We start from the raw sequence: 17,266 nt of genomic DNA on the forward strand, positions 1-17,266 counted from the left end.
GCGTACTCTCTTTTTCCAGACGAGTGGTGCATTAACAAAACAACACTTAAACGCAACCCTGCTGTCATCGTGATATTTCACTGTATACGTCGTCTGATGACAATTTGGTACACATCGCTCATGTACAAGTATACACATTCATCACAATTGTGCACTCTAAAAACAGCTTTAAAAAAAAAAAACATGTTGTGATTTGCATCATACACCTTTCAGGCTAATCTTCCTTAAAGGGGTCATGAACTATTATCCTATAATGATAAAAATCCATCAAGTGTTTTACCGTCTCAGATCGAACCGTTGTGTGACGTCACACGATCGGACACCCCTCCCACGACTGTTGATTGACAAGCAGCGTTTCATCTCAGACCCGCCCCCTGAGCGAGCGCAAGCTGTCGTCATTACCGTAGACATCATATATGTTCAAATCTATATGATGTCTATGGTCGTTACAGTCCGCCATTGTATAAGTAGAGATGCTGGCCGATTGTAGTGTTCTGTGCTTGGGTGTAATAATGAACACAGCAGTCATTATGATGTTCCTAAATCAGAACATTTAATTCAGCTGCTCCTGAATAAAGATCTGTACCAGCTCTTCGTGTTTATGCTGCCCCTCCACAAGAAGTTGTAACGCTTCACGATGAACTGCAGCTAAAGTTTACAGGGTAACGCTAAGTTAAATTCCGGCATGCTTTCGATGTATGATGTTCTCAATATAATTCATAATCCCACGTTTATACTGTTGTAACATTTTATGGTTATTGTGTTATTACAAACTGTGTATGCTGGTTTTAAAGTTAACGTGGATGTGGTAAGTTAACACTAAGCTTAATTATGTAGATGGTTTCTAACGGTGTCTGTGACTGTCTAAAAATAAATCGTGTTGTAACAGTTTTTATTGTTTTTATTGGCATTAGCTGTAACATCAATATGTCAATGAACTAACGTATACATCAGTAAACACATAGCATTTGCGATAATATTACCCTGCCCGTACATAAAGATAGATCAAAGTGACATTACGTTAACCAACCATTCAGAAACATCCTGTTTAGCCTTAAATGTCGAATTTCGTTGGAGCCGTTATCTTGTCCCGGTCCGACTCCGGTTCAAATTGATAGAGTTGATCTTTTTTACGGTCTATGATCTGTCCCCTCAGAGACTCGTGTAGCAGTTCTTTCACCTCTGTTGTTAATGGCAACACTCCTTGCCCCACACAACACACAACAGAGGGACGGGGTCATTCTTCATTTAAAGCTGTATGCACTAGAATGGCTTGGTGAAAACAGAGCTTTTATTGAACAGGTAAAATTTGTGTTTTCTTACAATACTAATGAGAATTTTTAATTAAAGTATATTACAAAGTTTTCATTTAGACACTAAATAATCATATTAACATGAATAAAAATGGCATTATATGACCCCTTTAAGGCTTTATAAAATGTAAACTAATGAGTTATTTTAAAAAAATTCACCCCCCTCACAGTTATCATGAAGGGCAAAATTAGCCGTATAGACCAAAACCATAATTTGTACCAGGCTGTAAATATGTTTTTTTTCTGCTCTAAAGTTGAGCATTTTAACATGGGGCTCAATGAGATTCTGCTCCCTTCTGGAGCCTGTCCCTAGTGGCAAGTCGAGGAATTGCAGTTTAAGTCACTTCCTTATTGGCTTCAAGAGACACTGCGGGATGTTGCTGCTTGTGAATAAGTAATAGGCTATTTTCTATCCTGGTTTTGAGCCTGTGGGTACGGCTACAAAATTAGGCGTTCTTCTTCGGTTAAGGAGGCGTTTCACTGCTCTCTGATGTCACAGTGAAGCACATTCACAGATTGATCGTTTGCTGAGCCAGCTGTCAATAAAAGCTTTTCATTGACTAACAAGGTTGTTTTCAGCTCTGAAGCTTACAGGATATTCTAATATTAAGATGGCCTTTTATAAATCAAAGGCTCACAGGAAAGTTGATTTCTCAATCCATGCCCCCTTTAAAACACTGCATTCCAAACTCAAGGGTTCATGGAAATCAAGATTAAATGAGCTTTTCATTCAACACACTGCAAGGTCACGGTCACAGATTTCTGATATCTCACTTCGGGCCTTGTTTAACTGAGAACAAATTCATGTCAGTATTCCATTTGACCTCTCAACCCCGGCATGACTCGCGGCAGGAGTGATTCTCCGATCTAGGAGGCCCGGTGGGAGTTGAGGGGGTTGCGTGTGTAGTCTGATGAAAACAGTCACTCAGCAGCCATTCCAAAACAAACAGGCTCTCAAGCGAGGGCTGCACAATTGCTCACTGGAGTGCAAGGCAGTGGCTCACACTCCGTGCACCATCGGGGACCTGCTTTCTCCTGTTATGCAACCCAGGAGCGTGTTTTCCTATCTGCGCCGCTCCCCGGCAGCTGTCTCCAATTTTGCCCGAAGGAAAAAACCAGGGGAAAGAAACCTTCTGGAGCGAATACCCCTCTGAGCCTACTCCCCAGATCAGCTCTCTCAGCAGTCTGTCATTCCACAAAGCTCAAGTTGCCCCGCTGCACCTGTTGCGTTAAGAGGCAAGGCACGGAGGGGGCAAGGCCACCCCAAAAGAGACCCCTTGTCCGCAGTGTTGGTTTACAAAAAAACGCCCAGGCAAGCACGACCAATTTTAGCCCTGGCCCTGAGTCAGATCAGCTGGAATGAACACCAGGGGCTTCCCAAACAGAAGACCCCCTGTTGCATCCAATTCCCCTCCACTTGCCCGAACCAAAACACATTGCGGCGCAGGTGTCTCACCCGCTGCCGCCTGCTCGATGAGAGAACAAGACTTCTATTAAAATGCACAGCAAACAGATTCGGGCTTGTATATGCCGCCCACCTCTTATTCAGCGCCCAAAACCGGATGCAGTCCACCAGGGCATGGAAAAAGGACCTCAGATGAGGGTAATTTGAGAAATTATATTTTTCCACTTCTGAACAATTACTGTGAATAGAACATTAGCAGCTAAAATAAACTCAATTGCTCAGACAACACGTTTCAGCAACACAGAAATTAAAAATAAATGTCAAGCACAAAAGCTAAACGCACTGAATGATACAATTGCGGCTTTTTAATGCTTGTGTATCAAACTCTAGATTGTATAGCAGTTTATTGCAATCTGTTTTGCTCAACATATTTTCATGACTGAATTTAGGCTACTTTCACTCTTAATAGATTTTACAATCATGCATACGAGTGAAATAAATTATAAAAGTCAAATCTTTAAACACTCCACAACAAAGAGTTTTTTTTTCTGCTCTGTTCAACTATCTATCGATCCATCCATCCATCCAAAATTGCACTTCTGAGTCATGTTTGCTACAGTAAGTCAAAGTCAATTAAAATCCAGGAATTTAAATGTAATTCACTCGATTCACTTTTGAATGGCTCACAACCCTGCTGTGCGGCAGGTCTAAACTTGGACCTTGATCCTGGATGAACAGTAGGGCACATTGGACATATTGTTGGACTCTAAAAATATGGTAGGCTGTCCTGTGGATGTCCCTGAAAGACTGGAACATTCTTAGAGTTAGTGTATGAGCCACTCACATTCTCTAAATTTACATCAGCGGTAACAGAAGCAGATGTCACTATTGTGACCTCTGCATTGTGAGGGAAAAAAAACTATTTCTGTTCTTTTAGATAAAAAATATCACCAATATACCACTTTAGTAAAAAAGTAAGATCAGTGGTTATAAAAGCTGTCAGGACTGAACAGGTGTTTAAAAAGTCAATTTTTAGTGTGAGGAATTATTCAAAGGCTAAGCGGAGATGTTAATGAACATGAATAGTTTGCTGGAGAGGACAAATAAATGAATTTCTGTCAATTAGCTGGGCAACAGTATATCTATCGCTCTGGAAATGTGATCCACTCACACTGCGGTAGCCTGGTCACAAGCGCCCCATACGAGCACCCCCCAGGTGCCACTATCCTCTCCGGCCATTGCATCACAATCAGTTAGCACTTAGAGAACGAACCTCAACATGCTGTAAGATCATTTCCTGCAGTGGGAAACAAACACAACCATCAAATCTGCCTTGTAAGACTTTGTGAAGAAATGACTCAGTTGGGTGTATCTGTGTTAACTCACGTTACATTACCATATCACGGCCAGGTCATGACACTTAACGTTCCAGTTGTAAACTACACAAATGTTCCTCTCCTCAGGGGTTATTATGTTGCAGCCCGTTTCCAGTCAGATATTTGTAAGTTGGTGCCATGCCATAAGCTTGTTTACATCTACTGTAAACCTCTTCGCTTTTGGGAAAAGAAATGACTCATTGAGGCTTTCAGCAATTACTCCAACAATCAACAAGACCTGTTAGTTTACAAAGAACGTTGTACTAGAAAACATCTTGAATTGATCTCTCATAGACAGATTCTGACAAGCTAATCACGCACAACAATGCTAAGATGCCAAATATGCAATGACTTCAAAAACACATTTGCTGCAGATTTTATTATGTTAGCAGAAGATCAGATTTTTTTACATTAGCTTATCAGTCCATTATAATACAATAAAACAATCCAAAGTGATTTTAGTTTCTACATGAACCAAATGATATATTTAAGGAACTCTGATATTTAAGGAACTATGATATATATATATTTTTTTAAATCTATCAATCTATTTTAATTAGTGCTGTTAAATCGATTAATTGCGATAAATCCAAAAATAAGTTTGTGTGTACTGTGCATAATTATGATGCATATATAAATACAACACATGCATTTATATATTTAAGAAAAATGTATTCTATTTATATATAAATATTTATATATAATTGATTATATAAATATACATACAGTATATACATGCACATTTTTCATAATATATACACATGAATAAGTGTGTATTTATATATATAAATAATTATAAACAGTGCACACACAGTATATTATTTAAACACAAGCTTTTATTTTGGATGCGATTAACTGAGATTAATTGATTTGACAGCACAAATTTATATATATATTGTCACTGTACTAAAGCTAAAGCTAAATATATTTGATAATTATTTCCTTTTGATTACCAGCTCAGATTTGACAGAACTGACATACAATGTTGCCGGTTAATAACAGCAGCAGTTTCCTCTCAAGCTGCCTCGTATCTCCAAATGGAACATAAGCTTGTACTTTCTTCTTGACACTAGCACTCATCTTCATCTAGAGGATGGTACTGCGAAGAGCCTCCTTCTCCAACATTCAACATGAAATATGCATTCAATTATATAACATATTATATAATGCATCCAAGACGTACTCTGCCATGCTGTGTGCTAATTAAGCCATGCACGGCAAACACAACAGAGAGCGAGGAGCTGCTAAATTTAGTTTCTCCCAGAGCCCATCCGCAGAACTAGAGCTACATGAACGGATGCCCATTCGCTCACCCAGATCCGCATCTGACATCACACAGGGGAAAGATCCTGAGCTCGTTGGGGGAGAGAAATACAGACCTACAACAGCCAGGATGCAGAAATAGAGGAGGACAAGAGGGGGGGGGGGGGGGAGGAGAGAGAGAAAGAGAGAGAGAGAGAGAGAGAGAGAGAGAGAGAGAGAGAGAGAGAGAGAGAGAGAGAGAGAGAGAGAGAGAGAGAGAGAGAGAGAGAGAGAGAGAGAGAGGGGGAGAGAACATCTATCAAGGTTGCAGCATGTGCTTAAAGCACACTCACAGCCAGACGCGACAATATATTCAGAGATAGAGGGGAAAAAACTGAGTGTCAGAAGGAAAAAAAACATGATAAAGTGTAGGAGCGGCAGAGAGTGTGAGGAGAGGGAGGCAGTAGAAAACAGTAAAGGGGGAAGGACTGGGGTTGGAAGTGGCCTTGATGCAGAATAGTGACAGAGAAAGAGAGAGAGAAAAGTGCAGCTGTGTCACTCCTCCGCACACAAATCCAGGGTCTGTCCCACCAGAGAAAATCAATTCACCCTGCCACTGCCAGGGCTTCCAGTGCGGTGTATTTACACAAAGCAGATAGTCTAAGCCAATAAAGTGCTTCTCTCAGCAGGATATTTGTAAAATCCAGACTACGATTCTCTTCCATCTACTCTGGCCTTGCAAATTCAAGACTGAACATATGTAAAGCAAGACCATGTTATATATCACACATTAAAATGCAAGGCTCTCCAAAGTAATTGGGAGTTCCCCTCTCAAATGGGAATGAAGTACATCTCTACAATCCCAAAGCGGCTTGGGCAGAACACCGTCGTACCTATTTAGGGCAAATTAACACTAAGTTCAGCTTCGTGCGTCTCATTGGGAGCCACATCTAGTTGTGATAAACGCAGCCAAGCTTTGTGTCCTAAACTTTTCCTGCATCCCTTGATTCCCTCCCTGTATCTACAAAACATTACTCACCACGCTGCAAACTGGCAGCCCGTGACAGTGTTAAATGTTGTCTACGAAACCCTCAGATGGCCCCTGCATATATTTATGGAAAGGAACCTCAGCAAAAAAAATTGTCAGAAATACAGTGTCAAGCCTCGAAATCTGCTGCTTCAATATAAAATAAAAAATGATCCATCATTCCATAGTGGTGCGACTACAATTACAAAAGCCTATGCTTATTGAAGGTTTCTATTATGTACTCATATAATTATAAATATATATTTATATTATCATTTTTATGATGGGTTTTTTTCTATATCATTTTGTAATGAATTAGTTAATTTAGGTGAATATTAAATATTTAATTTAAATAAAGCAATATTATTATTAAAGTATATTTCCACAGGTTTTCTATTATTTAATCCCCTGCATGATCTTTCTAACACAAAGACATTTGGAAAAAAAACGTTATGTTTTGTTTTTCACATCCAGGTTAGTAACAACATGAGGGTGAGTAATCGATAACAGCCATAAACCATGATGTGTTTACATCATGAACAACAAAGTTATTATTTCAAACAACATTGAGGACAGTCCATTAAAAAACAACAACAACAACAACAACAACAACCCTGTACAGTACTTTAGGAAGTGCACTGGTGCACAGTATACATCAAACTGGCATGCCACCACAGACCACGTTTCCTCAACGCCATGGAAACCAGCAGCACGGGAGAACGGATGCACTTGCAATTCTTGGATGGGCTGCAGGGCAAAAATTAGAAGGTGAGATAGGAGACTAGCAATGTCAGTTTAACAAGGCTGCCAAGCTCACAGATGGGATGAGGAAACAGACAGAATTGAGATAAAGTGAAACCCCCCTCCTGCCATGCTACCGGTACAGCCCTGCCAAGATTCAGTCCTCCAGGAACAGCGCCTCGAGACTCACTTAAAATGTTCCTGCTTTGCCACACAATTTGTTTTGGCCAGAGGGTGACTGGAGGGAGAAAGTGAGCAAGGGTTGAGATATTTTGGTTCCGAAACCATTTGGACGTCGTATTTGCAGGATGCAATTTACAGAGATGGTAAAGTCACTTTCTTATGTTGTTCCTCCAAAGCGTTCAAGGCTAGTAAAATCTTTCCAAGGAACCGATAGACGCCTTGTGACTAACACGGTTTTGCATTAGGCCTGTGCACCTGACATTTCAAAGGAACAGAATTTCACAGTGTATGCACTTGCATGCACAAACGCACACACATGCTCGCGCAAGCAGTCAGAAGAGAGCAGATTGTCAGCTCAGGCAGGAAGCTGTGAGTGTATTCAGAGTGGGTTGCTGGGAGCACCAGAGACCTGACACTGTGGCAGCTCACACTTCCTTAGCCTTCCCAGCACGGTGTGTGCATGTGTGAGAGTGCGCGTGCACCAGCAACACCTCCTCTCAACCACCCTACATCACACCACATGTTGAGCAAGGAAAAGCAGACATCACTGTCGTCCCACTGAGCAGGTGGCTACCCCTCAAAGAAGAGGAAACCAAGATCAGAAAGTCATCCAGCTAAATAAATGTGTTCTGCTAAACGGCTGTGTAATCTTCCATCTATCTTGTGACCACACAAAAAAAAAAAAAACATTTTGAAGCTTGGAAAGATATCAAATCATGATTTTTATCATCAGGTTTTTTTGTTTTGACTACGATTGTCTCATTTCAACTATACAAGTAATATAAAAATAGCAAAAAAATCTGGGCTATAGTCTGACTGCCCATGAACTGTTTAATGACCATCTGATATATTGTGCATATTGCACAATTAAAAATAAGCGATAACAAAGAAAATAGTATGAGAGAGAGAAAAAAATAAATAAATAGTAAATTACATAATACGTGAAATTTGTTATACACAACTGTTCAAAGGTTTGGGGTTGGTAAGATCATTTTAATGTCTTTCTATTTGAGATTTTTTATACTGTTGTCTGACATCAAAATTACATTTGTGTGGTTTTAACATTCAAAAACATGATAATTAATAAGTAATAGGCTATTTTCTACACTGGTTTTGAGGCTCTTTACTAAACGAGGCTCTTCTCCTCCTCCCTTGATTGATCACTTTTGATCAATTTAATGTATCCTTGCTGAATAAAAGTATTAATTTAGTCATTTTATTTTTAAAAAGCATACCCTAAATATTTGGCAGCACCTTAAAAAAAATGGTTCAAATTGTCTCTTTCTGTGTAAGTGGGCAATACTTTGCCTGACTGGCCAAGTACAGGTGACATGGCTGGCATTATGAAACAAACCACGCTAATGTGGTCGGTTGTGAAGAAGACCAGATGGATGTGACCAGATGTAAAGTAAACACACTCAAATAATGATAGCACAGGTATATTTGATCTCATCACAAACTTCACACATCTGGTAAGGCATAGTGCATGTCTAATATTGTTCTTTTTTATTCTGGCTGTCAGCATAATAACATCTCTATTTGCGATGCTTCCTGTCACACGGTGGCCCAGACAAGCTGGTTGAAAAACAAGCCACCGTTTCTTCTACAGCACGAAGAAACAGCCGTTCACAGCCAAAAGCGTTTTTAAAAAAAAAGCATGTCATGAAGCGTAGTTACCCCCTCCCTCTTCTTATTCAAAAGACTTCCAGCTTGCTCAGTGGGCTCTCAAAGCAGAGCATGTTTCGACACACGTCAAGTCGAGAGCTCATCTCTTTTGCTAATATTGTCAGTGTTTTTATTTCTTTTTTTCAGAGACTGGGATCAATGCTCCTAGCCAGACAGCTCGGGACTTTGAAGAGTTGTGCGGCACACTAGTCTCCTATACTGTACGTCGAGCGGTTGCATGTTTGCTGGTGCAGGCGGCTGTTAAGCCTCTGAATGTGCAGATCAAGGGATCCAGGCTCAAAGGAGGAAGAGTGGCGGCCCTTCCGTCCTCCTGTGATGAAGAGGAGCTTAACACAAATCAAATGCTAAGATTCAAAATACGTGCACATCAGTAGCCTGTGCATCTAAATGGGTCTGAAACATGCTGGGCACAGCACACCAAAAGTTTTGCTACTTCAGTTTTTGTTCAAAACATGCAGTGATTTAGAGCAAGACCGTAACCAAACCTTCCTTGGGGGACGGGCTTGTTTTTTTAAGGACATAAAAATGGATGTAAGGGAATAAAGAAAAGAACAGTCATCAATTGGAACCTACAATAATAGTTTTTATTTTGAAACATGCACACACATTCACTCGTGGCCAAAAAATGATCACGATTACATTTTCAAAATCAGTCGATATTGATAGTTATCACAATAGGCCTAAACTACTCTTTATTGACAGAACGTGAAAAAAAAAAATCTTATTGTAAAAAATTATTTCTTAGTTTCTTCATGTGCTAACAGGTGATCTTGTTTTAAGTCATGAAACAGGTTTGTGTTGCCTGACTCTAGATGATGCATATTTTCAGTACAGTTTGCAGTGCAGGCTGCAATATTAATACAAGTACATGTTTTGTCTCATTTGACAGTAGCTTGAGTTAGGATGTAGATGTAAATTTATGTTTATTAACAAAAACAGTAACATCTGAAAAAAAAATTAACCTAATTTTTATTTGGTAACTTTTTAAAAAAAAATCATTTAAATCATGAAAATACAAATATAGTACGTCAATTACCATGCTCAAATGAAATGTCTATTAATCATCAAATGGCCCTGATATGTCACTAGACATTAAGAAATCATGTTCATTTCAAATAATTCTATCACTGACAACAGTAGTCCGGCCAGGATATTGCCATTTAAAAGCTCTTGTTGCAGCCCTCAACTGATGTTGATGTTGACATGTTGATGTTTTGGCCTGAAGCTCCGCCCTCTACCAATCACAAAGTCGGTAGTGTTTCGGCATACGGGCAGGTTGCCATCCAATTGGGTGGTTTTGAATTTGATTGTGTAGGTAAAAATGGGTTTGGGCGGGTGGACAAAATTTGGGCTGGTTTGGGGTCAGTTTGGCGGTTTTCAAATATCTACATTTTATAGTCTAATGGGTTAATAACAAAATCAAATGTGCATGTACTCCATAAAATCAGTCATCATGACACACAGGCCTATCATAGAGTCAGCTGCCGTAGGTGTTGACGTCGCCAACGATCACATACTTTCAGCCAATCAGCAGGGAGACGCGCTCATTCATGAAAGGTTTTTAGTGCAAAATTGAAGCTGGATATTCAAGTGATCACTATGCCAAACTGACATAAATATACAGTAATGAGTGGGATAATGAACAAACTCTCAAAATGTGGATTAAACCTGTGACTCGAAGATTCTTTAACCAACTCTAAGAGCACAGATGAATGACTCAACTATACTGTATGACTCCTGTCCATCATGTGCACACTGGCCTGATAAGGACCTGCACCTTTTAAACCGAGACTGCACTCTACTCCTCCCGACAGCTGCTGAAAGAGGTTCAAATCAACGATTAATCCTTTTTTTTCTGCGTTATTTTCTATAAATATGTACTTCACAAAATACATAACGTTACTATAGTTCTGTCTAAAGAAGCACAACACAAAGATAAATGCATTCTTGTTTATTTTTGGTTGTAGGATTTTCATACAGTATGTATCACTGAATGACACATTTTGGCTGTGGTGTGTGTGAATTAATGTGTGTGTAATGTCTGCTAATTACGTTTATTCCAATCACTTATATTAGGTATTTTTTGCACTTAATTAGTTTATTCTTACAGTTGACATTTGAAAATGATAGCCTACATGTGTCATCATCTGTTAATTTCATGATTTTGACAGTTTCCACTCGAAAATTTTACTCATACATGACTATTTTAATGTATTTGCCTTGTTTTGATCCGTTTTCCTGGGAAATTGATTATTTATTTATTTTTGTCATCATTATTTTGTTTTAAGGAAATAAAATGGTGCTAATCAATCTTGACTGACATGGCAATATAATTATATCACATTATTTTATAGGTTAAAATTTGGGGTGTTTTTTTTCTTGGATTGGGCGGGTTTAAGTGAGCTTTTAGGCTGGAAATCGTCAACCCAATCTGGCAGTCCGGGTTGGCAGATCTGCTCTAGTTACCACAGCTGCAGTTCATAGACAGCTACAAACATTTCTGCTGGATGCTGCCGCCTATCTGGCAACCTCGAGTCAGAGGGGAGGGGGAGAGGGGATACACCCCTCTACAGTCATTTGAAAGTGATTGCAGTACCAGTTTTTGCCACAATCTTATATACACTTTCTTTAAATATTTAGCTACTTACATCTTACCTCACATTGTAGCACCGTTAAAAAAGAAACATTGTGCTGTAATTCATGTTCAGCTTCTGTGAACAGTACATCCTGCCTTTTTTATTTGATTGGCCATCTCAGTCGTTTTGAAGTTGACAAGTGTTAGAATATTGCAAACCAGCCTAAAAATGTAACGTAAAATTTTTCGTCAAGCTGTAATGCATGATGGATATGAGGGGGACAATTTGGCCGTATTTGGACAATTTGGCCATATGCTTTCAATGGTGGTCACAGCCCTGATTTAGTGTACAAATATGAATTGTCTTAACGTTTTTGTCTAGCTAGAGACAAATATGAAGTTAATTTGTGAGGCATATTAGAAAAACCCAATCCCATGATGCTGTTGTTTCCAACATCTCTTTCCAAGTTGTCTGGAGGGACTGTTATGGTGGAAAAATAAATTCTGTGACAGAGAAGTCAGGTGAGTAATACGTTGTGAGTTCTGTCAGCACTTTGCTAGCTTTGATTCATAACGTCTGTAACTCCCTGCCTTAGCGTTATGAGATATAGCAAGAGTTTCCTTAGTCAGAACTTTAATCCAACCTCAACAGGTATAAAACAAAGCTGTATCCCAATACAATGGCTATGAAATAACAGCAAAGATGGGGAATGAGGAGATTATACATCAAGAATGAAATTTACCATCTATGTATACATACTGTGTCAGCTATAGAATGAAATCAGAGAAATGTTAACATAATAAATTAATTTACTGACCTTTAAAACCTAATCAGCTAACTGTACCGACCAAAATAACCAACATTTTGATGCATCACTACTTGAGTATTAGTAAAGGTGATTCGCTAAGGTGTATTTCCAAGGCAGTGATACATAGATCTGTACTACACCTCTAATCACCTTTCATGTACAAGGAGAACAAAGAGCTTTAATATGTGTCTCCGCTCGCATGCCGTAATTAAACTTTGGCTTCTATTAATCCCTGCAGTAAATTGGAACAAGGGAAAGATTTAGCAGGCCATTCATCACCAGACTACATGAAGATGGCAGTTTTAATAAAAACATTCCAAGCAGTCTATTGGGAAGTCCAAAGAGTTCAGAGTTTTCTTATTTAGCAAGGAAGAACAACAAATTATAAAAGTCATTCTGGCCATTTCATGACAAAATGTCTCATTAGGAAACAAAATGAACACTCCTGAGTATATGAAATGTTGGCAATCCTGCATGGATGGATCAGTCAAAAACTACAAGGAGGGCAAGAGAGGGATTATTAACACAGATGCAGATTCAAATGTTGTCTTCCATCACGAATGGAAAAAAAGATCAGAACCACATGTGGACTATCCATCCAGAATTCTTCTTTTCTGTCTCCCACCTCATAAAACTTAATTAGCATAATTAAATCCGTTGACCGATTACAGATGTCCAATAGTTGCCAACTGATGTGGGTTTTTTTTCTCATTGGCTATTGAAAAAATAGGGTGGCTCAGCTAATACTGTATGATTACACGAAAAGGGGTTATAATAAAAACAGATGATTCCAGTTTCCACAATGCCATTCATTTTAGTCCTTTTTAGGCATAAATAATTAGAAAAAAGAAACACATATCAATTGCTAAATGTTGAGACAATTAAATAATAAATACAAATTTATAGCAAAATAACTTTTCTTTAGAGGTGGCATGAACGCAATAATTGGCCTTAAATGGTTAGTTCACGTCATTTTTCACGTCGTTAGTTGATGTCATTAATGACTCACCCTAATGGCGTTCCAGACCTGTAAGATGTCCGTTCATCTTCAGAACACAGTTTAAGATATTTTATATTTAGTCCGAGAGCGTATCTAAGTGTATGCACACTACTGTCCATGTCCAGAAAGGGAATAAAAACATCATCAAGTAGTCCATATGTGACATCAGTTAGTTCATTAGAATTTCTTGAAGCATCGAAAATATATTTTGGTCCAAAAATAACAAAAACTACGACTTTACTCAACATGGTCTTCTCTTCCGGGTTTGTTTTCAATTGATACTTCAAGAGATTTTACTTTGAAGATGTTTGTATTACCTTTCTGGACATGGATAGTGTAGTGTGCTTACACTTGCATATGCTTTAGGACTAAATATAAAATATCTTAAACTGTGTTCTGAAGATGAGCGGAGGTCTTACGGGTGTGGAACGACATTAGGGTCATTAATGAGTCATTCGTGACATAAATTTCATTTTTGGGTGAATGAACCCTTTACATTCATTTTAATTCACATTTATTGGACTTTTTACATTCCATATAGTTTCAAAAAAACTTTACAGAAAATGCATGTTTCTACTATTCTAATCTGTTATCAGAGGTGACTGTCTATATGGCAGAAATGTATAGTTCTAAGATGATACAAATCACGTAGTTACCGGGGGGTGGCTTAGTGAAAGGTCAATTGTCAAAGACATGCCTAGGTGGATATTACCTTTGCTAATTGGCCAACCACATGATAGTTATTGGCTACTGACAATTTCAATTTGATGTTGTTGTTGGTGGTTATCAGATTCAGTTTATCTCACACAAACCCATTTAGTTTGACACAGAACTAAGTAACCACTTCTTGATCCCCATGTGTGCTGTTGTTAGCCTCCTGACCAAAGTACAAACATCTTAGGGCACCTCTTCAGCTGGAGAGACCACCGCTAATTAAATCACAAGCACCCTTACTGATTGCAGAGAGGCTGAGTGTCATCCGTCGCTCATTTGTGTCAATAGAAGCACACTGTCCAGCTTGTGCTCTGTTTAATAAGCACTTCAATGTACTGCTATCAAGTGTGAAGGACAGCTGCTGAGGAACAGCGTGGGAGCGCTAATGACAGAATGTTGGATTATTGACCTGGGAAGTTGAGCCAACAGGCCAGTGTCGGAGGTGCTCCATTCCCAGCAGGGCACTCATCGTGCAGGCAGGGGGGTGGCCTACCCCTCTATACCCCTCATCACCAGCCAAATCCTCCATATGCAAGAGTGCTGGATGACAGATGACATACAGTAAGGATTACCTGTCTTATACTAAACAATAGGGGAAAATACTCCACGTCTACTTATAAGTAGGTCACCTTCAAAAATAGGAGATAGATGAGATTGTGGTTGTACCAGTGAACATACATCAAGCATTTATGATAGAAATGGGAAGTAAGTCTTGGATATGATGACTGACCAAATTAGCAAAACAATGACTAGATAGTGCGTAGATACTAAAAACAGTCAAAAGGGCAAACAATTATCCCTGAATATAGGATTAAAAGCCTATTTAGCACTGTTAATTTGGACCGTTTTTGTTTTAGTCTTTAAATTTAGTCAATATTTTTGTGATATTTTACACAAAGAAGACATTTAATCATTGTTGTTATTGTTAACTAAAACTATCAAAAATGTCCATTCATTAAGACAAAGCTGAAATAAAATAATATTTCTAAAATAATATTAAAAGGAAAATAATACAATTAAAATAAAGTTTATTTTAATAAAATAAAGTTTAAAAAATATGCATGAAAAACATATTCCTAAAAATACGTTTAAAACCTTTTTTAAGACAAACGTTGTCTTGGAAACTAACTGAAAAACCAAAATTAATAAAAGTAAAAATATTAAAAATATAAAATGTATTGTATAAAAAATTAAGGCAAGTAATACAATTATTTTAAAGAAAAACTATTAAAAACGCACATTACAAAAACTAATTAAAATGTAAACTGGAAATAAAGTTTAATTCAAATTATTAACAAATACTTATAGACTATAAATAATATTAAAATACATCAAATTAGAAAATAATATTTAGTTTTAGTTTACAAGAAAAAATTTCTCTCTTTTTTTACAAATTATATTATATTTACAAATAACTTTATCAAATGAAATATTATTAGTGCATTGTTAATATCGACCAATGTATTCTCATATTTTTGTAAACAATAGGTTAAATTGTGCGGTTGAAATTTTTACGTCCATAATATCATTGACAAAAAAAAAAATGTATTGAATATTTCACTGATGAAATAAACACTGACATTGATCTGCACTGAAATATTTCCCCTTCTCTCCGTTGCACTGATTGCAACACCACACCACACACCTCCCCTCCACCCCAACCGCCCCCTCACTACACCCTCATCCCGTCGCAGCGAGAGTGGGGCGAGAGCAGCTCTTTTCGGCATGCGGGTGGCACGTGGGTGTGCTGAAAGTGAGGCAGGGAGGGAGGAAAGCGCTACTTTTTGCTCGGTGCTCAGCGCAGCTGCCACCTCACCAATTCAACGAACAGCCAATGCCAACCAATCCTACCAAGCTCAGCTCACCACCTGTTCAACAAGCACCACAGGAAAAGAGAGAGTAAAAACAGATCTCTCCTTGAATAACCCCCAATCAGGGTTTTCTATTTTGTCCAGCTTTCTGAAAAACCACTGCCAAAATGAGCTATTACATCAGTTGATTCATGTATTAAGCCTGTAATATGATACAAACATATTCCTCCATCCAGGAATATTTGATCAACAACAAAAACACTGAGACAAAGGACAAAAACTAAAGAAGCATGGGATCTTTTTCTTCTTTTTTTAAACCGGGTACATTAAAAAAAGTGGTCATGACATGAACAATCAAATTTTCTTTGACAGCTTGACATATAAGAGGTATTTTTACCATTAAAATGTCCTGCAAGTTTCATAGCTTACAACGTCCTCCTCATTATATTATAGGGATGTTTTCAAAACATTTGCAATAGCGAGGGGTCATTGATACTTTTTTCTGTTTGATGACGTTAGCCAACCAAAAGTGAACCTCAAGGGACATAAAAAAAAATCCATGTCATGACCTCTTTAAAACTGATTGTGTGAAGAAATAAAACAATTAACTTATAGTCTCTGATTTCATTGTCATCTGGAGATATCTTACATACATCTAGTAATCTGCATACTATGGGTATTAGTAATCTAATGATAGATTTTCATGCAAATTAGCAACGCATTCTGCTGGTCATCTGCAAATGCTGGGTTAATAGATTGAGATAGATTAAGCATGATTAAAATAAAGGATTAAGCTAAAGAGGTGTCATAAAAGTGCTTCTTTGTCCGCCTTTGTTTCCACACACATCCGGAGAGAGAGACAGCAGTGCACAGGGGAGCCTGCGAGATAGGTAGATATGCATCACTAGAACCCAGAGTTCTACTCATGAAACCGCCTCAAATGTAATGGGTCTCTTGCTGTGATGCAATACCATGCCAGGAACAGCATCGCCATCTGACCTTATCAAGACAGCTGAGCGCCCGCACACACACTTGCATGTGGCAACCGAGTGGGCATGAAAACCACAGGCCCGGCTTCATCTCCAGCACGCATCCCTCCACCTCTGCAGAAGCTCACTCATGCACCTTGTCAAACAGGAAGCGTGCTCCGTTGCAGCGGTGCAGCTTTTGGACTGTGTGCGATTTGCATCGACAAAGAGAAGGAAACGAAAGGAGGGCGTATTTCAGCTCTTTGCCAGCGCGCCGCATATAATGTGCGACGCGATGTGTGGGAGAGCAAGGCAGGACAGTTCCTGCTCTCTCTCTCGCTGCTTTCCATGTGCTTTGCCTACGGACACACGCCGTGCACCTCGTCTCTGCCTGGCTACAGGAAACAGCAGCGCGC

The 17,266-nt window shown here is 38.8% G+C and overlaps 1 protein-coding gene and 1 long non-coding RNA gene across 6 annotated transcripts in view; one reads left to right on the forward strand and one right to left on the reverse strand.

Annotated features, from left to right (window-relative positions):
• LOC137041504 (uncharacterized) overlaps positions 1 to 9,435 on the forward strand; it is a 92,115-nt gene extending 82,680 nt beyond the window's left edge. Inside the window, exon 3 of the long non-coding RNA XR_010898111.1 lies at positions 9,100 to 9,435. This is a non-coding gene — a long non-coding RNA (uncharacterized lncRNA). The remainder of the gene's footprint in view (positions 1 to 9,099) is intronic.
• The window catches only part of hivep2a (HIVEP zinc finger 2a), a 97,681-nt gene that overhangs the window by 58,117 nt on the left and 22,298 nt on the right, over positions 1 to 17,266 (reverse strand). The window lies entirely within an intron of this gene.

This window comes from Pseudorasbora parva, chromosome 15, assembly GCF_024679245.1.
Source record: "Pseudorasbora parva isolate DD20220531a chromosome 15, ASM2467924v1, whole genome shotgun sequence".
Lineage (NCBI taxonomy): Eukaryota > Metazoa > Chordata > Actinopteri > Cypriniformes > Gobionidae > Pseudorasbora > Pseudorasbora parva.